This window comes from Asparagus officinalis, chromosome 8 (genome assembly GCF_001876935.1).
Source record: "Asparagus officinalis chromosome 8, Aspof.V1, whole genome shotgun sequence".
Taxonomy (NCBI): Eukaryota; Viridiplantae; Streptophyta; class Magnoliopsida; order Asparagales; family Asparagaceae; genus Asparagus; species Asparagus officinalis.
In genome coordinates this window covers 56,889,039-56,894,185 of record NC_033801.1, presented here as the reverse complement: position 1 = coordinate 56,894,185, position 5,147 = coordinate 56,889,039, and positions in this window count along the sequence as shown.

Genomic DNA, 5,147 nt, shown 5'->3' with positions numbered 1-5,147 from the left:
CGGCTGCTCACATGGGTTCTCAGGTATAACGCGTTCGTTTGTTCGACGCGTCTTCTTCTGAGTAGACATTGCCTTGTTGGCCTCTGCAAGAGTCGCACGTTTGGAATCACTCCTTTGTGAGGGTGAAACCTTAACGGGCTCTTGGTCCTTTGCACGCACCGCCGAGCTGGTTGTTGCAGAGTTCGATTTGTTAGGAGGTCGTGTACGACCCCCAGTCTGGATGTTGGCTCGAAGCTCCTTCAACGATCCCCAGCTTTCCTTGACAAGCGCTTTTCCTCGATTCTCGGGTAGAGCATCGATACGGTTGTTCAGAGGATTCCTAGACTTGGGGAAATCCACGCTGCGGTGGGGCTTTACCGAAGGTTCGGGACCTGAAATTGACGAAGGTTGGAGAGCAATATTACCTGCTTTTACCTCAGGCGTTGTTTTGGCCTTCGGCATCCAAACTCGTTCGGATCTCGGCGATCTCTTAACGGCCTCTCCCTTTAGCATTTCTCGTGCTTTTTGGACCAGGGCTCGGGCATGCGCACGCAAGGCGCGGCGCTTCTGGATTCGCTCCTCGAGAGTAGAACGGGTTCTTTTGACATGAACCCATTTGTTTGTTTCTGCTTCGGAGGAGGGGCTGGTTGTTTGCCGTGGTTGCTCTTGGCGTTGCCTGGATTTTAGATCCACGTTATAGCGGATCCCATCCATTGGCTCCAAAGCCTCGGCAAGTTGTCGAGCAAGACGTTGACGTTGTCTTTGTCGTGCTCTCTTTGATAATGCCGGAGCGTCTTCAGAAGTCATCTCCTCGGCGGAAGAGGAATCCGGATCTGCGATCTCGACCAGGTTGGACGACGTGGGGACGTCGCGTGGTGCAAGTGCAGAGGCGGCAACGGGGTCTTGGATTTTTGAACCGAAGGACCTGCAATCATTTATGAAAGAGGTTACCTTTCTGTACCCGTTTGGAGAGGCGGATCTGGAGGAGGAGGAAGAGAGGCCTTCTTTGAACCGTTGTTGATCGAGCTCGTGTTCTTCATTCACCCCGATCTTGAGTGCTGGTTGCGTCACGACGGCGTCGGTTGCGATGCCGTTGGCTCCCACTGTGGTCGCCAGTCTGTTTGCGGAAAAAGTTGCTGTATTCATTGCTGCATTCATTACAACTTCAATCGTTACAATGAAATAAAAAGATAGCCTTTTTATAAGACCGGTACACAATGAAAACAAAATAGATACAACTCTTTTCAAACAAACGCAAGATCTGTTTGTCATCTCTTGCTTGCGTGGGTCTTTTGCCTGTGACGGGGATGTTGATATCCGTGGACCACCGGGGCACTCAGATCTGGTCCGGATAAATCGGACAGAGTTTCGTTGATCCGCGTTGTTTGCGGAAAAAGTTGCTGTATTCATTGCTGCATTCATTACAACTTCAATCGTTACAATGAAATAAAAAGATAGCCTTTTTATAAGACCGGTACACAATGAAAACAAAATAAATACAACTCTTTTCAAACAAACGCAAGATCTGTTTGTCATCTCTTGCTTGCGTGGGTCTTTTGCCTGTGACGGGGATGTTGATATCCGTGGACCACCGGGGCACTCAGATCTGGTCCGGATAAATCGGACAGAGTTTCGTTGATCCGCGTGAGATCTCGCCAAGGTCTCCAAAATTCCTCCTCTTGTTGAAGCACACGGGCACTCTTCGCTGCAGCAGGGCTTCGCCAAGGTCTCCAAAATTCCTCCTCCAAAACAAAGAGGTAAGGGGGGTATTTATAGGTGTTAGGGGACCTCTAGGGGGCTTGGACACCCCTAGGGTGTCTCAAGAAATCCGAGACACCCCTAGGGGGGTCTCGGATTTTCCGAGCCACCCTAATACCCCGGGGGTGTCTAGGAAAGGCCGAGACACCCTAGGGTGTCTCGGCCATGGCCGAGACACCCCTGGGGTGTCTAGGCTTTTCCTAGACACCCCGGGGTATTTCGACTGGCCGGGACTCCGGTTAGGTGTATTTTGTTTGTTTCCCTGTAGATTCTTCGTCGGCCGAGACACCCTAGGGTGTCTCGGCTTGGCCGAGACACCCCTGGGGTGTCTTGGTTTTGCCAAGACACCCCTCGGGTGTTTCGAGTTTGCCGAGACTCTGTTTAGGTGTTTTGTTGGTTCCCCTGTATATTCTTCGTCCGGATTCGGATTTGAGTGATTCCGGGTGCGTTGGATGCGTGACGAAGAGTTTGATCCGCTCTGGTGATTGGATTATCTGTAGAGTGGTCGAGGCATGAAGGGCGTGTCCTTTTTGTGAACAGTGCCGGGCTTCCCGATTGGTCCGGGTCTTCGTGATTCCGAAGTCCTATCTGCTCACGTAACTCGTCGATTCACTTCAATCGTTCATCGACGTCAATTAGGCTCATGTGGGTCGGATAGTGACGTTCATCGTCGCTCATTAACACTGAACCGTTTGTGGAGACCTATAGGCAATTTTCGATGCCTACAGTGTCTGAGCCCCCTACCTACCCCCTACCTACTCCTAAGCACTATAAATAGCCCCCTTGGGCCTTTGGAAAAGAAGAGGATTTTTGGAGAGCTTGGCGAAGCCCTGCTGCAGTGAAGAGTGCCCGTGTGCTTCAACAAGAGGAGGAGAGGTCTTGATCAGAGCCTTCATCACCCGTCCGAGCCTTAGTATTAGCCTTCGACGAAGCTCTGCTTCTATATCCCTCCGCGGATAGACGAAGCTCTGTCCGATTTATCCGGATCAGAAAGTTTCTAGATCTCACGCGGATCAACGAAACTCTGTCCGATTTATCCGGACCAGATCTGAGTGCCCCGGTGGTCCACGGATATCAACATCCCCGTCACAGGCAAAAGACCCACGCAAGCAAGAGATGACAAACAGCTCTTGCGTTTGTTTGAAAGGAGTTGCATTTATTTTGTTTTCATTGTGTACCGGTCTTATAAAAAGGCTATCTTTTTGTTTCATTGTAACGATCAAAGTTGTAATGAATGCAGCAATGAATACAGCAACTTTCACCGCAAACAAGCTGGCGACCACAGTGGGAGCCAACGGCATCGCTACCGACGCCGTCGTGACGCAGCCGGCATTCAGGATCCGGGTGAATGAAGAGTACGAGCTCGACCGACAACAGTTCAAAGAAGGCCTCTCTTCCTCCTCCTCCAGATCCGCCTCTCCAAACGGGTACAGAAAGGTAACCTCTCTCATAAATGTTTGCAGGTCCTTCAGCTCGAAAATCCAAGACCCCGTTGCCGCCTCTGCACTTGCACCACGTGACGTCCCTGCGTCGTCCAACGTGGTCGAGATCGCAGATCCGGACTCCTCTGCCGCCGAGGAGATGGCCTCTGAAGATGCTCCAACATTGTCAAAGAGAGCACGACAAAGACGACGTCAACGTCTTGCTCGTCAGCTGGCCGAGGCTTTGGAGCCAATGGATGGGATCCGCTATAACGTGGATCTAAAATCCAGGCAACACCAAGAGCAACCACGGCAAACAACCAGCCCCTCCTCCGAAGCAGAAACAAACAAATGGGTTCATGTCAAAAGAACCCGTTCTACTATCGAGGAGCGAATCCAGAAGCGCCGCGCCTTGCGTGCGCATGCCCGAGCCCTGGTCCAAAAAGCACGAGAAATGCTAAAGGGAGAGGCCGTTAAGAGATCGCCGAGATCCGAACGAGTTTGGATGCCGAAGGCCAAATCAACGCCTAAGGTAAAAGCAGGTAATATTGTTCTCCAACCTTCGTCAATTTCAGATCCCGAACCTCCAGTAAAGCCCCACCGCAACGCGGATTTCCCCAAGCCTAGGATCCCTCCGAAGGATCGTATCGGTGCTCTACCCGAGAATCGAGGAAAAGCGCTTGCCAAGGAAAGCTGGGGATCGTTGAAGGAGCTTCGAGCCAACATCCAGACTGGGGGTCGTACACGATCTCCTAACAAATCGATTTCTGCAACAACCAACTCGGCGATGCACACAAAAAATCAGGAGCCCGTTAAGGTTTCACCCTCACAAACGTGTGATCCCAAACGTGTGACTCCTGTAAGAGCCAACAAGGCAACGATTACTCAGAAGAAGACGCGCCGGACAGACGAACGCGTTATACCTGAGAACCCCTGTGAGCAGCCGATAGGTTACTCCGACGGCAACGTCAGTGAGTTGTACTATCAGGCTGGGGGTACGAATGAATCTCGAAAGATAAACACCCGGAAAGCGGATTCTCACTGTCCGTGTACCAAATTTATCAGGGCAGTATTATCAACCTGTAGCTGCCCCAAGACCGCTCCGCAGAGGGTCTCGATATTCGAGGGAATTTCCGATGGGATAACGAAGCCCAAATCAAACTCCCACCAAGGAGGATCGGTTGATCGAGATGATGAACTCCTAGAAGTTACCATCAACACGGTCAACAAGGGAAAATCTCCAATTGTTCCAAATGATTCTGACCCTAATTTCTCTCCAAGAAGCGGAGTCAATTCGGGAATAGCTCAGCTCCAGCTAGAAGCCGTCGGATATAACAACGACCATGGGGTCCAAGAAGGAGTCTATTCTGATGATGAACTCTCGGATTCCTATTCCGCTCTCGCTTCGGATGATACAACGTCTAGTGTAGGGCAAGCTCGAGAGGTGTGCATGGCCAACACCGAACAGATAGCCAAAATCATTGAAGAGGCCCTGGCTAAGCAGAAGGAAATCTTCAAGTTCGAAATGGAAATGGCTATGCAAGAGATGAGACAAATGCACGGCCAACAAATCCGAGCTTTGTCGAACCAGCTAATTGAGTCCGGCCGTCTCACCCAGAACGCCGCAGTTGACAGCGATCCAGAAGTGGACGAGACCATCACGGCCATCGCACCACCCAAAAGTGCTGGGGATAGCCCCACTAAAAATAACAACGTTGGGGGTGGACCCACCAGTGATGACAACACTGGGGGTGGTCGTATTATCCCTCTCAAAAATTATCCAAAACAGGATACAGCTCAGGTCGAAAAGATGAAGGATCTCGAAAGAAAAATCGACGCCCTGATGTCTGCTCGAGAGGTGAAGAGGACCGGCATTCCGTATCCTTACCCGAGAAAGTGGGATTCGATCCCGTATCCGGCGAAGTTCAACCTGATCAACTTCACGCCGTTCGGCGGGAAAGGCTCGCCCACTCAACATCTGATCTACTT